The 18,846-nt window shown below is 39.0% G+C and overlaps 1 pseudogene; it reads left to right on the top strand.

Moving 5' to 3' along the window:
- The first annotated feature begins 2,969 nt into the window (after nucleotides 1-2,969).
- The window catches only part of LOC107694612 (complement C3-like), a 21,493-nt pseudogene continuing 5,616 nt past the window's right edge, over nucleotides 2,970-18,846 (top strand).

Genomic DNA, 18,846 nt, shown 5'->3' with positions numbered 1-18,846 from the left:
GATTGCAAACCTGTCTTTATATTTTTCATAAGTGTATCCATTTTCTCTTGTTTTAGGACTATTCTGGAGAAAATGAGCCTGCTGGAGAAAGACTTAAAAAATACAAAGTAAGCAAGTTAATAGAGAGATTTTTGCTGAAATTCATTGTGCTGTTGTTGTTGACAGGCATGGTTTATTTGCTCTGCCTTAGGATTGCAAGTGTCCTGGGACAGGTGAGGGAGTGAGTGGAAGCTGGTGGAGCTACTCAGGGAGGACATCCAATTCCAGAGAGAGACAGAGGAGAGAAGAGCACAGGAGAGCAGGGAGAGAATGGAGAGACTGTTTTCTCTTCTTGAGAGAATGCTTAACAAATACATTATTTATTAGCCAAGAGAAAACAGTGGAAAAAAATGGGTAGATTACAATTTCTCAATATCTTTTTTTAAATGTCACATTGTCAATGAAACAACCTAATTTCTCTAGTTTATTTTTGTGATGTAAGTTCAAAATGAAATGAATAAGTTGTATACATTATTCATCTTTGTAGTGTAATTTATTTGTAAATGAGCTATATAAGCGAGAGAGAGGACATGTATTCCCTTTTTTATCAATTTCATGAAACGCGTTAAACATTTCATGTGTGGGTTAAATGACATGAATTTGTGAAATTTGATGTATTTTGAAGACAAAGATCTTCCAAAGACAGCAATGCATGGTTAAATGACTGATTGAGTGATAATTCAAATACTAATTAAAATGTGTACATTTTCTTTGTGTGAATAATAGCCTATATGTAATTCATAAAAACGAACTGTAATCTGATTATGAGCATTTCAAAACATAATACAATTGTCACACCACAGTGAGATAAACGCACAAAGAAGATTAAGATAAATGCAAATAGTATTTTAATAAATCCACACAAGGGTAAATCCAGAACAGCACAGGCAGCATAGGGACGCAGTAGACCGGACGAAAAACAGAGAACAGAACACAACTAAAGCCCGGCTCACACTGTGCGATTTTGACCACGATTTGGTCGTCTGAGACAAATTTTGAAAATCCTAAAAGATTCCTATAATCCTAGGCTGAAATCTGTAGTCTGTGATCGTTAGTTTGACATGTTCACCAACAGCCGATTAATGGCCGTTGCGATCAAATTTGACCTCCGACAAACTTCTGGCAGTGTCAGAAGATTTGGCGCACAGTCCTGCAGTGTGACTTCTCCTGCGACGAACGTGAAACTGTCTCTTTTTTAAAGACAAGCAATGATCAGAATTAATGCTAGAGATTTCTTCTAACCGCATAAACTCCGGCGCACCCGTCCTCCGCTCACGGAATTAATATGATTCGTTACCTCTGCTATGATAAACACCGGTTGCGCTGCTGTTTTCATGTGGGTGTGTAGTGCTGCTTACACTATTCTTCATAAATATGCCGGTATTGCTGCCGTTCATATACTTTTCATGATAGCCAACATTTCAGCCCCATGTGCAATGCAGCTCGCAGTCACTGAACGTGTACGGGTTGAACTACAGACAAGTTTTCTCGCGCGCACCCAATGCGTCTTGACTGTTATACAGTCTGACATTAATGACAACTGAGATCCCACAATGTGACATGATCATCATGTTCGTACAGTCTGACAAGTACAATCCTAAAGGACTTTTAAAAAATCGGTATTGCCGCCATTCATATACTTTTAATGATAGCCAACATTACAGCCCCGCGTGCAATGCAGCTCGCAGTCACTTAACGTGTGTGGTTTGATAAGGTAAAACTCGGGACAAGTTTTCTTGCGCGCACCTGTTTTTAACAGGTCTTGACTGTCTTACAGTCTGACATTAATGACAACTGAGATCCCACAGTGTGATATGATCATCATGTTCATATAGTCTGACAAGTACAATCCTAAAATACTTTTAAAAAATCACATAGTGTGAGCCCGGCTTAATATAGTGGAGCAAATGAGGATAATTAACCAGACACACCTGGACTTAATGACACAATCAAACATGAGGGAAAACTGGGTCACAGAACACATGAGGAATAAAAACACAAAATTCCAAAGGGGTGTGACAACAATCTAATTACAAGTAGCCTAGTATTTTGTTTGGAATCTGATTACATAATCGAGATTACATGCTATAAATTGCTACCCAGCGCTGAAAATGCTACTGATCATTGCTATGTTATCACTCAGGAAATAAATCAGTTAATTTATAGATGAGTATGTACACTGAATTTGCAAAACAAAACAAAAAGTCTTTGTGCTGCAATCTGACAGAGTACATTTGTGTAAGGTACTTTAACATGACTCCGTCTATTTACACTTTTAATTATCATTTTACAGTTAATTCAGATGAGCTTAGTTTGAATGATTTCAGATTATTTGTTTTTGCAAAACACCGGCTCAGTGGATGATTGTGAAAGACAGAATGACTGCATCAACTTTCAGAGCCTTAAAGGGGGAAAATGACGCAAGATCAAACTGCTCTGTATTATAATCGTTACTGTAGATCAGACCGCTGATGGTGGATGAATCCGGTTGTGTTACAACCACCAACAGCAACTCGATCGATTGAGAAATTGTGGTATTTAACTTCAGGTTCACTATGAGTTTGCATACGCCGACCGAGAACAACAAATTCTAAAGCTGGGTGTTGGATTGGCGTCAATGGGCACAACACTTCTTTTCACAATATAAAAAGTAACTAACCGACTAATTTATTTACTAGCACATGATTCCATCCCAGCGTGATGCTGCTGTGACGCTCTGAACCAGAGAGAGAGAAGAGGAAAGAGAAGATGTCACAACTTTATCGCACAGGATGGTCCTCCGCTGAATCATAGCGCAGGTCCCTCCAAGCGTCTTGCCCAATAACTAACAGCGAGGAAGAGAAGGAGGAGGAGCAGGATGATGGTGATGATATATTGTGAATTAGCATCTGGTACTTTAGTTAAGAGCCCGTCAGCGACAGACAGGCACGATGCGCGTCGACTCGCTGTGGCTGGCGGCTGTTGTCGTTTCATTACCGCTCCTCTCTCTCTGCGCCCCCCTGTGAGTATCACAGCACACACACACTAGGACTGCACCATGTAACACGTAATGTAATGTATAATCTTCTCTGATCTAATGCTTCGGAATTAGTTCTGTCAGGACCACTATTGTCAAAGATGATTGACAATTAGCATACAGTTTGGATTGGCGTTATGGTTCCGTTCTGGGCAAGGACTCCCTGCTCATCCGTGCAGCCTAGCATGGATGAGATCCGGGAGAACAGCCATAACCCCCCTAGGGTAAACAGAATAGAACCAACATAAATGTATTGCAGATATCGTTAAAGTTAAATAATGTTATGTACACATTTTAGAATTAGTCTGATTCAAAGGAGAATCAGAAGGCTGAATCCTGACTGACAGAGGAGGAGTTGGGGATGGAGGAGGGTAATTAGCTATCGAGCAATGCAAAAACTGCTGATACTACTGCGGGACCTTATATATGAATGCTTAGATAGGTGTCGTATTCCCATAGGTTGATGGGGATCAGCTGAGAGTCAGCTGATGCGAGCTTGACTAACGTGACCTGCCAGAACTGACGCTATGCTAGATTTTTGTTTTCAAATATAAAATTGATGCATTTCTTAGCCAAACTTTATATTTTAAATATGCTTCAGATCTCAACTTTATTGGGAAAAGTTCAGGCGAAACTTTCTGAATGATAAATAATAACAAATAATAAATTATATCACTGATTCTTGAGAAATGGGACAAAACAGGGTGCATAATTCGAAAGAAAATCCACAATAGCTACTGAGCTATGCTTTGATGCAATCTCCTAACTTTTCTCTTTTTTTTTTAATCAAAATGTGCTTTTTACCTTGGACTGAGTAATATAATTTGAACTATATCTTAAACAGCAAACAAGATGATTTTAACATTTCAAAACACATTTTCATGTTAGCAGACAGATTACACTTTCACATGTGATCAACAACAAATCTAAAATATCATAATCAAATATTATCAAAATATTCATCTGACACATCTGACGGTGATGACGAAAACCTGAATTACTGTATATCAATCCCCAAAAGCAACATGTCAGGTCACGTATTTAGTATTTATGCATTAACCGAAAAATTAAACACTATTTTATATTTAATTAAAAATGACTTGAAAACCACAAAAATATGATGACTTCACGTTGACTGTAAACTCCGTCATTGGCCCATCACCACCGTCAGACAGAAAACCTTACGGTGGTGACATCTGTCGGTGTTGACAAATTTGCCATTTCTTTCACAAAACAAATGGTGTTCATTTAGTAGCCCTTTGCTTTTTTTCTGTTGATGCTAGATACTAATAGAACCTGTTTCAGGAGAATAAAATTATCTAAAAAAAATTGGAAGATGGTGTTGACATGGTTGTGACAGAGGATATATTAACATTAGGATTTAAAATATTCTAAAGCTATAAAACGTACCAGAGCCTGTCTGACATTGATGTTTAGAATGACAGCTGCCCCTGATAATCCCTGATTTTATTACATTTTAATGAATGTCTGACAGTGTTGACAAAAAGTGGGGACACAAACTTGAAACCTTATGAAACACGCATGTGTCATTGAAAAACAACCTTGCTTTGATTTGAGATATATTATTAAGTGTTGCCTTTGATAAAACAAGCTCTTTTTCATCATTAAAAACATTTTTATCCATTTTAAAGCACAATGATTTAACCCTTATCTGTGGACACTGATTTAGATGTAGTGAGATGACAACACGTGTCAAGATTAAGGCAAATATTTAAAAAGAAATGACCTAAAGAAATACACTTATTACAATTAATTACTATTAAAATCAATATATTGATAGTAACATTAAAACAAAAAATATTAATATACAATACCAATATTACTGTTATGCTACAATGTATTACCTAATTTTAACCTCAATTTATTGCCATCGTTTATATCGCTTGTATGTGATAATTTTCTGATAATGATCATTTACTGGAGTTTAAAACAAGAAATTAGCTGCTAAGGTCTTTCTTTAGAGCCCGGTGTGCATTCGCTTTTGAGAGAAGCGATTATAACTCTTCCAACCAAATCACTCGAAACAAAATGAAATCTATTTAATTCATTTCATAAGTAATAATCTTCTTGGGCAGCACTCATTTTCAGTAAATAAATGTAGTGCGGTATCCTTTGTAAAAGTGCTGTCTGTGAAATGAGGCCGAGACCCGTTCCTCCTAAATGAATGTGTTTTGCTCAGCTACGTTCTCTCGGCGCCCAACATACTGAAGGTGGGGTCCCCAGAGAAAGTGTTCGTGGAGGCGCAGGACTATTCTGGAGCCAGTCTGAATGTTAAAATCTCAGTAAGAAACCCTAAAGATAACAGCCGTGAAGTGACGAGTGCGTCGGTTACTCTGACACCCGTCAAGAACTACCAGGATCTGGTCGAGATAGAGGTGAGGCGCTCTACTCACACCAATGTTTTGGGAGGAGGCTGTCAAAAATGTTTGAATGTAGACATATTTTACAGTAAAATTTGACTGTGTTAGCACAACGAATGCTAGTTTGCTGTGTTTCAGCGCATTTTTTCTCAGTTGTCCGTGTCTGTAGATACCCGGAAATGCGTTTTCCTTTGAGAAAGGAGTGCAGCAATATGCCGTCCTGCAAGCCCAGTTTCCACAGAAGCTGCTTGAGAAAAAGGTCATGGTGATCTTTCAGTCTGGACACATAGTTTTACAGACCGACAAGACCATCTACACTCCAGACAGCACAGGTGTGCTAGTATTTGCTGCTCTGCATTTGTTTCCATCATAGTTCTCGCACCAAGATGCTCTCCTAATGCTTGTCTTCTCCCTGTAGTTTATTACCGGGTGTTTTCACTGAGTCCAGGCATGACACAGCCTGTGGAAAGTGGCGTCAGAGTGGAGATCTTGGTAAATATGTCCTCCGTCTGTGTAATAAAGTACAACAAGGTGCAAAACATGAGACCGCCAGATTTTTGTCTCTTTGTGGAGACTTTTGTACTCCACAGTATTGTACTTTTTTGTGAATGTGTTTAGCTGTATGTGTTCACGTTTTAATGCATATTTATAAACGTTTCGACATCTTTAATGTTGGCAGACACCTGATGGCATCAGCCTTGAGAGCAAATCTGTTTATCCCGGTGGAGGATTGGTGTCAGGATCCTTCAGCCTGACGGATCCAGCTAGGTGAGGACGAGTGCTTTCTAATGAAAAGTATTATTTAAACTAACATATACTTTAGTTAACTTGAGTTAACATGAAAAATTAAGAAATTACAAAATTTAGGGTTTACCTCTGAAAGATAGAATACAAAGATCTTTCAATAAGACTGTGAAATGACAGATAATGATCTTTTCGTCTGGTGTCCAAATAGCCCAGGCTTGTGGAAACTCGTAGCGTGGCACCAGAACAGCCCACAGAAGAACTTCTCTAGTGAGTTTGAAGTCAAAGAATACGGTAGGTGTCTCTGCGAGCTGTTACGAAACAACATTACACAAAGATAAACCCGTAACATCTGCAATCCGCTGATATCAACTCAGCTTCCTCCTGTTCCTCCTGCAGTCCTGCCCAGCTTCGAGGTCTCTTTGAGTCCACAGAAAGCCTTCTTCTACGTGAACGATGACAGTCTATCAGTTCATATCGAAGCCAAGTACAGTACTTTTGTTGTGTTATGGCTATATGCATGTTTCTAATAGCTTAAAGGGGTCCTCGGATGCTTGTCATAAGTTCATATGATTCGGTCTTAATGAAAAGTCTATAACATAATTTGGTTAAAATTTCTCAATGGTACTGTAAAACAACACCCTAAGTGTGTATATCCTGAAGGTATCTGTTTGGGGAGACAGTCAATGGTCATGGATTTGTTGTATTTGGTGTGGTGACTGAAGATAAAGGGAAGATAAGTATACCAGGCTCCTTACAGAGAGTGCAGGTACTACACACACATACATATACATATACATGTATCTATGAAAACACCAGACTGATATCAGATTTTACAATTACTTGCCCCATTTATGAACCATTTTTTGAAAAATGCAAAAGGAAGTGCAAATGTGGCCCTCATGAACAACGTAAACCCACGATTTTATGTGTTCATTTTATGTTGAATGTCAGATCTGGGATGGAAGTGGAACAGCCGAGCTGAGAAGAAAACACATCCTGCAGACCTTCCCAAACATCATGCAGCTTGTCGGCCAGTCACTGTACGTTACAGTGAGTGTGTTAACCGAGTCTGGTAAGAACTACACAAAGTCTGATGAACCTTCTTGCTGGACAACAAAATTTATATTTTTAGGCGTCAAAACATGTCATTTGCATGATTGCATTTCTGATTATTATCATATGTTTCAGGCAGTGAAATGGTGGAAGCACACAAGAAAGGACTTCAGATTGTAACGTCACCGTACACCATCCACTTCAAAAAAACACCACACTTCTTCAAACCTGGAATGCCCTTCGATGTCTCGGTATAAAATTTGAACCAGGAAGAAAAAAACATAACTTACTGGAAACTTTTTGGGAGTAAAAAAAAAAACCCGCTTACTGCATTCCATATTTTTTGGTCTGGGTTTTGCAAAAAGGTCTACGTAACAAATCCTGACCAAACACCTGCTAAAAATGTACAAGTGGAGGTCAATCCTGGAGGGGTCAGAGGTCAAACAAGAGACAACGGCATTGCGAAAGTTACTGTCAACACTCCGGGAGGATCTTCTACACTGGAGATAACTGTAAGACCTGCCTGTCAGTTTCACTGGTGATCTAGTGAAAACTAGATAAGTTTACAGATGTTAAACAAGCAGTGAAGCATATTGTTCACATCACATTAGAAAACAATATGTTTATTCTTTCCAGGTAAAGACCAAAGATCCACAATTAAGCGACGAACAGCAGGCAGTGAAGAAGATGACGGCTCAGGCCTACAAGCCCAAAGACGGCTCCAACAACTACCTGCACATCGGCATCGGAGCTGCAGAGCTTCAGATCGGTGATCAAATGAAAGTCAGTCTGAACTTGGGAAGAAGTCCAGGAGTGAGAGATCAAGATTTCACCTACATGGTGAGTGACAGTCATACCATGATTCAAGAAGAGACGTTATTAAAGGGTTAGTTCACCCAAAAATGAAAATTAGCCCATGTTTTACACACCCTCAAGGCATCCTAGGTGTATATGACTTTTTTCTTTCAGACGAATCCAATCAGAGTTATATTAAAAATTGTTCTTGCTCTTCCAAGCTTTATAATGGCATGGGCGGGTGTTTTTGTTCAACAGTCCAAAAGTAGTCAAATAAAGTGCATCTAACCATGTTAAAATGCGCATCACACGGCTCCGGGGGGTGAATAAAGGCCTCCTTTAGTGAATCGATGCATTTTTGTAAAAAAACAAAAAAAATCCATATTTAAAACCTCATAAACAGTTTTGTGTAACTTGCGCTAACTGTCGTACGCGCGTTCACAAGAGACTGCCTTTCCGGCGGATGACGTAGGACGTACATGCAGAGCATGCACATGTGAGTCTCGCGAAAACCAACGTTTGTTTACAGGAGCAAAGGAAGCAAAGTTTCCTTACTTTGCCAAAGGAAAACCAGTCTCCTCTTGGCTTTAATCGAAATCCTCTGACGTTTTTCTTTACAAATCCTCGTTTTGTGCTTCTAATTTGTGACCGGCGATTTGTTTTACTGTCTCTCCGTCACGCTTCTGCATTCGTCACTAATCATCGGCGCTTACGCTACGCATACGTCCTACGTCATCTGCCGGAACAGCTTCCACCTACGACAGTTAGCAGAAGTGAAAGAACGGTGTTTATATCGTTTTAAATATGGATATTTTTCTTACAAAAACGCATTGATTTGCTACAGGAGGCCTGTATTCATGCAGTCTGTTCTTATGTGGTTTGTTAAATGTTGTAAATGTATTCAGAGTTTTTTCATCTGCCTCATTTTCAGATCTTAAGTAAAGGTCAGATCATTCAAGCAGACAGGTTTATGCGAAGAGGACAATCTCTAGTGTCTCTGTCTCTGCCTGTAACCAAAGACATGTTGCCGTCCTTCCGCTTTGTGGCTTATTACCATGTGGGCACGTCTGAGGTGGTGTCTGATTCAGTCTGGGTTGACGTAAAGGACACATGCATGGGAACGGTAATTCAGCCCTGGTGACAAAACTCTGTGAATTAATCTTAGTTTGTAATGTTGATCGATGTTCTTTGATCTCCCAGCTTAAAGTGGAAGTTCACGATCCAGTCAATGTCTATGACCCCGGTGAAGACTTTGGCCTGAGAATAACAGGAGATCCTGGGGCTAAAGTTGGGTTGGTGGCTGTGGATAAAGGCGTATATGTTCTGAACAACAAGAACAGGATAACTCAAACAAAGGTTTGTAGATGAGAATTGAATCTTACCATTGGAACAGAAAAGAGGTAACATTTTCTTACCTGAATATATTGCCTTTTTTCTCTTTGACTTGTGTCTTTCCCCAACAGATCTGGGATGTTGTTGAGTCCCATGACATTGGCTGCACAGCAGGAGGTGGAAAAGACAGTATGCAAGTCTTCAGTGATGCCGGCCTGCTGTTTGAGTCCAGCTCTGCTGGAGGCACTGGCGTCAGGACAAGTACTTGCATCATTTTTTTTTTCTGACATGTTCAAATAGATCAATATACAGACTTTTATAACCTGATTTTTATAACCTGTCAAGGAATGAATCTCCAGTATTGATGTTGTTCTTTTCCAGATGCTGAATGCCAATCTTCATCACGAAGAAAAAGACGAGATCTAACCTTATGGGATCTCCTGCGATCTCTATGTAAGAAAGATGCAAGCCATTTTTAAACAATCATTCGATTGATCGATCAAGGTATAGCTAAAAAGCAGTTATAGCAGGGCCGTAACCACCATTGACATTAAATATGTCCCCAATCCCCCCCCCCCCCATATTTTTGCACAGGTGTGCCTTATCACTGACTAAATAGTGATAATGTCTATTCAGGCTGTCAGTCAGTACAGTGGGTGGCGGCAAGAGACTCTAATCTTTTATGTAATCTACCTCCAGCGAACAAATACTCTGGCATTGAGAGAGAATGCTGTTTGGATGGACTGAAGAATATGGATGGTTTTAGCATCACCTGTCAGTATCGGGCATCTTTCATTGTGGATGGAGAGGAGTGCATACGGGCTTTCCTGCACTGCTGCACTGAGATGACCGCCCATCGCGAAGAGTCAGTTGAGGAAGTGATTCTAGCCCGCAGTAAGAGCATTTTCAATAATAGTGTACAAATTTCAACTTAAACTCACTCTTGCAAATCTGCTTGGAGTCAGATCATGCTTCAGGTGTGTCTTGAGCAGGATAATTTACCCCAGCGATGTCACAAGTTTTGGTTCTACACTTGCAGAAAATACTTTGTAAAAAAGTGTTGGTTGTGTTTTGCGTAAATATATCAACCACACTTTCACCCTCAGGTGAAAGCGAGGAATTTGTGAACTCCGATGACATTGTAACACGTACACTCTTCCCTGAAAGTTGGCTTTGGGAGGAAGTGGTGTTACCCAAATGTTCATCACTGAACCGCCAGTGGTGAGTTTGACTTGCAGTTCCAACAGTCATTGCTCAGCCAGTGATGCTCCTGTTTTAGTAAAAGATGATCTCTCTTTTAGTCAAACAACCACCTTACCCAGGGATGGACTCAAGCTGAAAGACTCCATAACAACCTGGGAAATCACAGCCATCAGCTTGTCCAGCACTCATGGTACAGACTCTTGTTGTAAACACAATTTGTTGTTGTAAACATACAATTAATATTAAAGGAATATTCACAGCCATTTCCAATCTTGTGTATTGCATTTGTGGCATGCTGTTGATTACCCCAGAAAATTTCATCGTGTGTTTTCTCTGTACTGTTCGGTCTCACTGGACCGCAATGCATGCCTTCTTTAAGAAGTTGCTCTCTTTTTTTCTCTACAAAGGTATCTGTGTGGCAGATGTCCAGGAGATGACAGTGGTGAAGAACTTCTTTATTGACCTAAAGCTGCCATATTCAGCCGTGCGCAATGAGCAAATTGAAATCAAGGCCATTATCCACAACTTGTACAGCAGAACAGTAAAGGTCAGACTGGATGATTTACCATCACACAGGCCCTCAGCATGATGCCACTATCAGCCTTCCTTTCGTCATAAGGAATATGTGAGTTTAATTTCTTCTTGTAGGTACGTGTGGAACTGATGGAAACCAAAGACGTCTGCAGCCTGGCTAGCAAGAGAGGAAAGTTCCATACCATTGTGACAGTAGATGCTAAATCATCATTATCAGTCCCTTTTGTCATCGTCCCATTAGCTTTGGGACGCCACGCCATTGAAGTGAAGGCAGCTGCTGCAGGACGTGGGAATGACGGCGTGAAGAAAGATCTCCTAGTGGTGGTAAGAAAATTAGACCTTTTTGATCAAATAACAAGACAGTTCATTGCTGAGTGTAGGTTTAATGTAAACGGTACCCAAAAGATGACATAAAGAAATGATTCGACATTCATTCCCCTCAGCTTTCCTCAAGGTTTGAAGACAGCAAACCATGCACCCTTGCTAATTTCTAAGAATTCACATACGGATCTGAACTATATAGCACACACCCTTTGTTCTCTCTCTCTCTCTCTCTCTCTCTCTTTCTCACTCACTCATTTCATTTTTTTTAGTCTGAAGGCGTTTTGACCAAACTTAATGAAAATCTACAATTACAGTTGAACCACTGATGTCACATCGACTATTTTATCGATGTCCTTACTACTTTTATGGGCCTTGACCGTGGCAGTATCCTTGCTGTCTATGGGAGGGTCAGAGAGCGCTCGGATTTCATCAGAAATATCTTAATTTGTGTTCTGAAGATGAATGAAGGTCTTACAGGTTTGGAACGACATGAGAGTGAGTAATTAATGACAGAATTAGCATTTTTGGGTGAACCTCAGTGTCTCTCCTGGCCTCAATCAGATGCTAAATAACGGTCACACCAGTCATTGACAATTCATGTCCTGCATGCACAAATAAGAGTGAAGTGTGACTGTACAGTTCTTGTCTTTCTGAAACAGGTGGTGAACATGTGGAGGTTATCAAGAGCCTTATACTGAGGGACCAGGCGCCCAACACACCTGCAAGCACATATATATCCGCAATAGGTGACTCTTCTGGTATCTGCTGTAAGTTTGTAAAATAAAAATAGGCCTTGTTTTTACCAGTATGTCAGTCTCTTGTGCACAGGAGATACAATTAGTATAACAATAGAGAAGGCTATTAGCGGTCAGGCCATGGGTTCCTTGATTATCCTGCCTGGTGGCTGTGGGGAGCAGAACATGATTGGCCTAACGATGCCTGTTATTGCAACATATTACTTGGACAAAACCAATCAGTGACACACCGTGAGCGCTGGGCTGAGGCAGACAGCTGCTACGTACATCACGAAAGGTAAACTAAACACTGCAAAGTCAACTATTCTGCTCCTAAATGTTTGTTTCATATAGTATGCCCCTCTTATTGTCTTGATGAACAGGTTACAATCAACAGCTGGCATATCGTAAAAATGACGGGTCCTATGCCGCATATATTAGCCGTCCAAGCAGCACTTGGTAACTAATATATTTCTCAATATTTCTGCTTGGTCAATAAAAACTGTTACTCAAGAATCTCATCATAATTAAGACTCAATTTTGGTTTTCTTTCTCCTAAAGGTTGACAGCATATGTTGCTAAAGTGTTTGCCATGGCCAGTAACATTGTAAACATAGACCAGAATGTGATCTGCTCTGCTCTCAAGTGGCTCATACTGAACAAGCAGTTACCTGATGGTGTTTTCAGAGAAGATGCCCCAGTAATTACTGGAGGGATGACTGTGAGTGAGACCTGTTTTAAAATCTATAACACTGAAGTGATAGTTCACCCCAAAATGGAGATTGCTCATCTTTTACTCACCTTCATGTCGTTCTTAACCTGTACGACTTTCCTTCTTCAATTGAGCATTAATGGAAAAATTCAAGTCAAACTCCAAAAGTGCCAAAAAGTAGTCCGTACAGCTTATGTGTTATGTTCCAAGTACTCTTAAGCCCATAAGAGATGAGAACAGAACATCATGGCATTTTGATGCAGCAACTTTGAAGCTATAAGCTACTCTTATTTCTCTATGTGGGCCAACAATGACTAAAAAAGCTATGTTTTCAAACATGTCCCTACACTGCTATTGCCATTGGCCAAATAATCCCACCACAAAGTACTCATCGAGTTAGAAGTTGATGTTTTGAAACCTTCCCAGCAGGCATACAATGTCATAAGACGTTGATATTTGGTAAAATTTCGGTTGTGATGTTGGGTGACCAAAATTCAATGTCAATTCAACGTCTAATGTCAATGTTAATTTGATGTCCAATCACGTCCAGTCGTGATCGCCCAATCACGCGGGAACGTCAGCTGATGTTGATATTTGCTGTTTTTAAGTTGTGTAACCAAAATCCAATGTTAAGTCAACATCAAATTGGCGTCAAATACTGGTCAACCCGATTTTCATTCTCAACTAAAATGCAACGTCTGTCTGACGTTATGTCCAACGTCAACCTGGCGTTATGTTGATGTCCTGTTCCTGCTCGGTTCAAACAAACAGAATGAGTGTTTTCTTAGCAGATTAAGCTAGAATATGAAGAAAGCATTTTAAAATAAAGCAGGGCCGAATGTGACAAAATAGCATGAATGAAATACGGTAATAAAGATGATGAAATAAACATACAGTGCTATTCTACCAGCTAGCAAACAGACCAACCTAAGTACATGCTGTCCAAACAGCCTCTTTTTAATTTTATATTGAATTGAAGGGTTGAACTGAAACTTGCAACTCCAAATGCGGTTCTGTTTTGCTTTGTTGCTAAGTTTTGAGTCTCCGCCCACACAGAAGTCACCGCCGAACATCAACCAGAAAGCTTGTTAGTGGTCAGCACTACCAATTCACATAGGGAGATTTTTTTGTTGCTGGATGTTTATTTGGTGAAATTCAATATTGCTCCGTTTCTCATTGAAATGACTGGATTTCACTCACAAAATTTCACAGAGCAATGGTAAATGTGACCATACGTTTACTCGCACCTTTAATTGTTTCTAATATCACAATTTCAACATTGTGCACAGGGGAACGTAGGTGGGGAAAATTCACAAGCATCCATGACGGCTTTTGTGCTCATTGCCCTGCAGGAGGGGAAAAGCATTTGTGCCGGCCAAATCTCAGTAGGTCCTGCTAGTCTTTGAGTTAAAATGAAACCCTTGAAAAAGCTAACGTGTTTCTAGGTCAATTTGTATATTTTTTAATGCAACTCCATGTAATTTATTCTCTCCAATCAACTTTTTTTTTCTTTAGAGTCTTGACAGTAGCATACATAAGGCCATTGTGTACCTCAGATCTCAGTTACATGGTCTGACAAATCCTTACGCAGTGGCAATGACATCTTATGCTCTTGCCAATGAAAATGCACTTGACAAACAAGTCCTATTGAGAAAAGCCTCTGCAGGTAAAGATACAGCCATTTCTGTTGAATTCATGTGAACGGTTAATTTAACCTGTTCAGAAAATAATGTGATTTGTCTGTTTATGTGTGCTTAAATGTCAATGCTGCACCCATTTCACCCTAACAGCATTAATATTTCTTGTTGTACTTGCCTAAGTGATTTCATAACAACATTACATTTACATTTACATTGCATTACTGTATGTTCAAAGCAATAAAGACTAAACATACAAGCTTATAAGGGAATGAATGATGACTGGCATAAACAAATCAACAATGACGACACAATATAAAACTAAAAGTCAACAAGTATAAAATCTGATTGTTTTTCACATTTGCTCTCCATTAACAAAAAGTGTAGATGCTTTGAAACAATCTGTATGTTGAAAAGCGCTTTACAAACAAAACATAATTCAATTATTCTCAAACAGATGGAAGTCACTGGCCTGTCCCTGGAAGCAGTAGCTTTACTTTAGAGGCTTCGGCCTATGCGCTTTTGGCTCTCGTAAAAGCTCAAGACTTTCAGAGTGCAGCTCCCATCGTAAACTGGCTCAACAACCAGAGGCAGTACAGTGGAGGATATGGCACGACTCAGGTTTGTAGTCTACATCCAGCATGCACATCTGCATTGCACATCTGTCCACATGTTCAATATGCAACATTTAAGAAAAGACCATAAACAATTTAAGACCAAAAAGGTGAAGCCTACACATCCGTTCAAACTTGTCTCCTCCATCCCAGGCCACCATCATGGTGTTTCAGGCCGTAGCAGAGTACAGGATTCAAATGAAAGAAATAAGGCAGTTAGACCTGGAGATGACGATCCGAGTGGACGGCAGCCGGCAGCCGATTGTGTGGAAGTTCAGCAAAGACAACTCTTATCTCGCACAAACAGAAAAGGTGAGTTTGTATTTGTATTCACTTAAACACGGTCAGTTATCTCTTAAGTGAACATCAACACTTAATAAGTACAGTCGGTTATGTCTGAAGAGAATTAGGGGTGTGAACCTACACTGGTCTCACGTTTGGTTCAATTACGATTGTATTCACTTAAACACGGTCAGTTATCTCTTAAGTGAACATCAACACTTAATAAGTACAGTCGGTTATGTCTGAAGAGAATTAGGGGTGTGAACCTACACTGGTCTCACGTTTGGTTCAATTACGATTATCATGTCATCGATTCGGTTCAATTCGATATCACAATGCATTGACGATGCACTGCATCCTCAATTTTCAATTTTACTTCACACGTATACAATTTTGTCAATAAATAGCGTGTGTCTTTTCCAGGTCGTGCTTACCAGGTTGTTCATAAAAGCCGAAATGTGCCCAGATGTCGGCTTTTAAAGTAGTTGGAGCATTTTTAATTACTCGCACTCGCCTCCCTCCACCATTGTATGCTACCGCGACAAAGCACGTATGCGACAAATGACGTCAGAAAAGCGTCAGTACGTTATAATCGGTTATGGTCTATTACTGAACCGATACCGAATCATCCACGTCTGCATCGCGATGCATTGTAGAAATTATTAATTTCGACACCCCTAAAGAGAATATCAACAGTTGATAAGAACTAATGTGTTTCTTTACAGTGGATTGGTGTATTAGGTCTTAAAGTGACCACAGCCTAATATACCTGCTGCTGTCTGTTTCATTAATGTTAATCAAACAAGGACTTTAACAAGGATTAATATATATTTCATTTATGCAGTTAAGACTATGCACCAAGTTAAAGGGATAGTTCACCCAAAAATGAAAATTCTATATGTGATACTCTCCAAAATGGTGCTATAGGGTGACGCAGAGAAGACGAATTGTTGATTGAAGTCGTCATTTTTGTTTTCTTTGTGCACAAAAAGTATTCTCGTAGCTTCATAAAATTACGGTTGAACCACTGATGTCACTGATTATTTTAACGATCTCCTTGTTACGTTTCTGAGCCTTGATCATGTAAGGATCCTTGCTGTCTATGGGAAGGTCAGAGAGCTCTCGGAATGCATCAAAAATGTTAATTTGTGTTCCGAAGATGAACGAAGGTCTTACAGGTTTGGAACGACATGAGGGTGAGTAATTAATGACAGAATTTTCATTTTTGGGTGAACTATCTCTTTAATGCAACAAGTCACAACATATTGTATGAGCGACTATCTTTAATGTATACCTGGTTTAAGATGAAACTTCTATTTTTCAGTCTAATATTACCCAGCTACATTTGATATATTTTATCAAGATGAAAAAATTATATATAATGTATTTATTATTATTATTATTATTATTATTATGTAGCAAATTAGCTCAAAGGGGAAATATTTATAATTAATTATAACTGGTTATGATTAATAATAAATATTTAGATTAGATCTTAGAATTAACTGTAGCATAATCAATATTACAATTATTTGATCCATCCACCGAGCAGGCAATGTAATTATTTATCAATTCTAGGAAAGATTATTTTCCTGACCAAGGAAAGGAAAATTTCCTTCTTTATTCAGTACTAGCAGTAATTTAGCATGTAGCAAGATTCAACATTCAGTGACCCCGAATTGTGAGCAGCACACAGAGACAATCAATTGTGAACATAAGGGATTTAATACATGAAACTATAGCTAACATACAACTAAACTAAGCAAAACACATATATATAGAATGAAGGAAAGTAAGGAAAGAGAGAGAGAAGAACAAAAGAATGGCAGTATTTAACATCAATTAACCACAACCCAATGAGAATCATCAGAGAATCAAAAATCACCTTGATAAAGGGGCCTAAACTTGGACACGCATCTACATAGTTGGAACGGTTACTTGCATTGGCTTTGTTGCTGCAACAAGAGTCCGGATGCAGAAGAAGACGGAGGTTCTTGGTGAGTTCGTTAGAAGTGAGCTGGAGGCCTTTGTCTGGTTCTTCTGAAGATCAGAGAGTCCACAGCAAATCGACAAAGTTTCTTGAAGGTAAAACTGCTGGAAAGTCAAACTCAAGAGGAGAGTCTTGAAGAGTCTTGGAGAGTGTCCGTCTCAAGAAGAAGGGTTTAAACAATGATTAATCTGAGTTAGGGACTTTTAATAGTTCCTAGTCACACCCACCTTTGGATGGAATGGCCAATACCAGGCGTGAATTTTTGAGCGGGAGAAGTTTTTTTTTTGTCTCCATTTATGGCCCATTTGCATGTTTATTGCTGGTCTGAAGGATTGGTGCAGTTTTACCCAAAATATAGTACACATAGTATGATGCATTTCACGATCACATAGTGTACATCATTGTTTGAGGAATAAAGAGCAGATAATTTTAATACCAAGAAAGAAGCATCTAGAAGATATTAAACCAGAGATACATTCATACGCCTGAATATAAGCATTTAGAGTTTAACTAATACAAATAACGAGTGGTAACTAGGCTAATGTAATAGGGAAACATACAAACAACACATGCATATACCAGATACATTTGTAAACGATTAATTAGTTTAAATAAAGAACATGTCTTTATGTATGTGCGTTATTGTGAGCATGAGGGTAGTTCGCTATTTAGCATCTTTTTGATAGTAGTGGGGGGGGTGGCATTGGCAATTTAGCACCAATATAAATGTAGAATGTGGGGCCATGTCTGTAATTTATATGCAAATATCAAAAGGCTATAAGGGTCTCGAAGATATAAAGCCTAAATGATCAACAATGATCATAAGCAGACGCTACAATTATTATTAATATTATTATATATTTTATCAACAGATTCCATCCAACAAGCATATCACTATCAGTGCCAAGGGTTCTGGAGAGGCCTCTGTAACTGTGAGTGACTGAAGAAAGCAATAATCAGAGATAAATCGGACCTTATATACTGTCTTTAATTGTGTTGTTTTCTCCTCTGCAGGTTGTGACTGAGTACTATGCAAAACCAAAAGAAAGCAAAAGTACTTGCAAGAACTTTGAGCTTGCTTTGGCTTTTGAAAGGGCTAATAAAGGTTAATAATTTCATGCTGCTCTGTCACTGTTGTCATTTGGTGGTTATGTTTTGCATAAAAAGGAAAATGAAGCCCTTTTGCTTACAGTGCAAAATGTTGTAATACTTTTTATTTAATTAAAAATGTGTAATTGTAAAATGTGAAATATTGATGGTCCTAAAATTGACTTCATTTTCTTGATGCAAAACAAAATATAATATATATAATGAAACAAAAGTTAGCTATTTGTTGGGTTGAAATATACCTTACCTGTTGTAATAATTGCCCATTACTATCTTGTGTACATTCACATTTATTTATTTGGCACATGAATTATAACAAATATGGAAAATAACAGGAAATGTATCT

This window comes from Sinocyclocheilus anshuiensis, unplaced genomic scaffold, assembly GCF_001515605.1.
Source record: "Sinocyclocheilus anshuiensis isolate Anshui unplaced genomic scaffold, SAMN03320099.WGS_v1.1 scaffold3139, whole genome shotgun sequence".
NCBI lineage: Eukaryota > Metazoa > Chordata > Actinopteri > Cypriniformes > Cyprinidae > Sinocyclocheilus > Sinocyclocheilus anshuiensis.
This window is presented reverse-complemented; position numbering and strand designations above follow the sequence as displayed.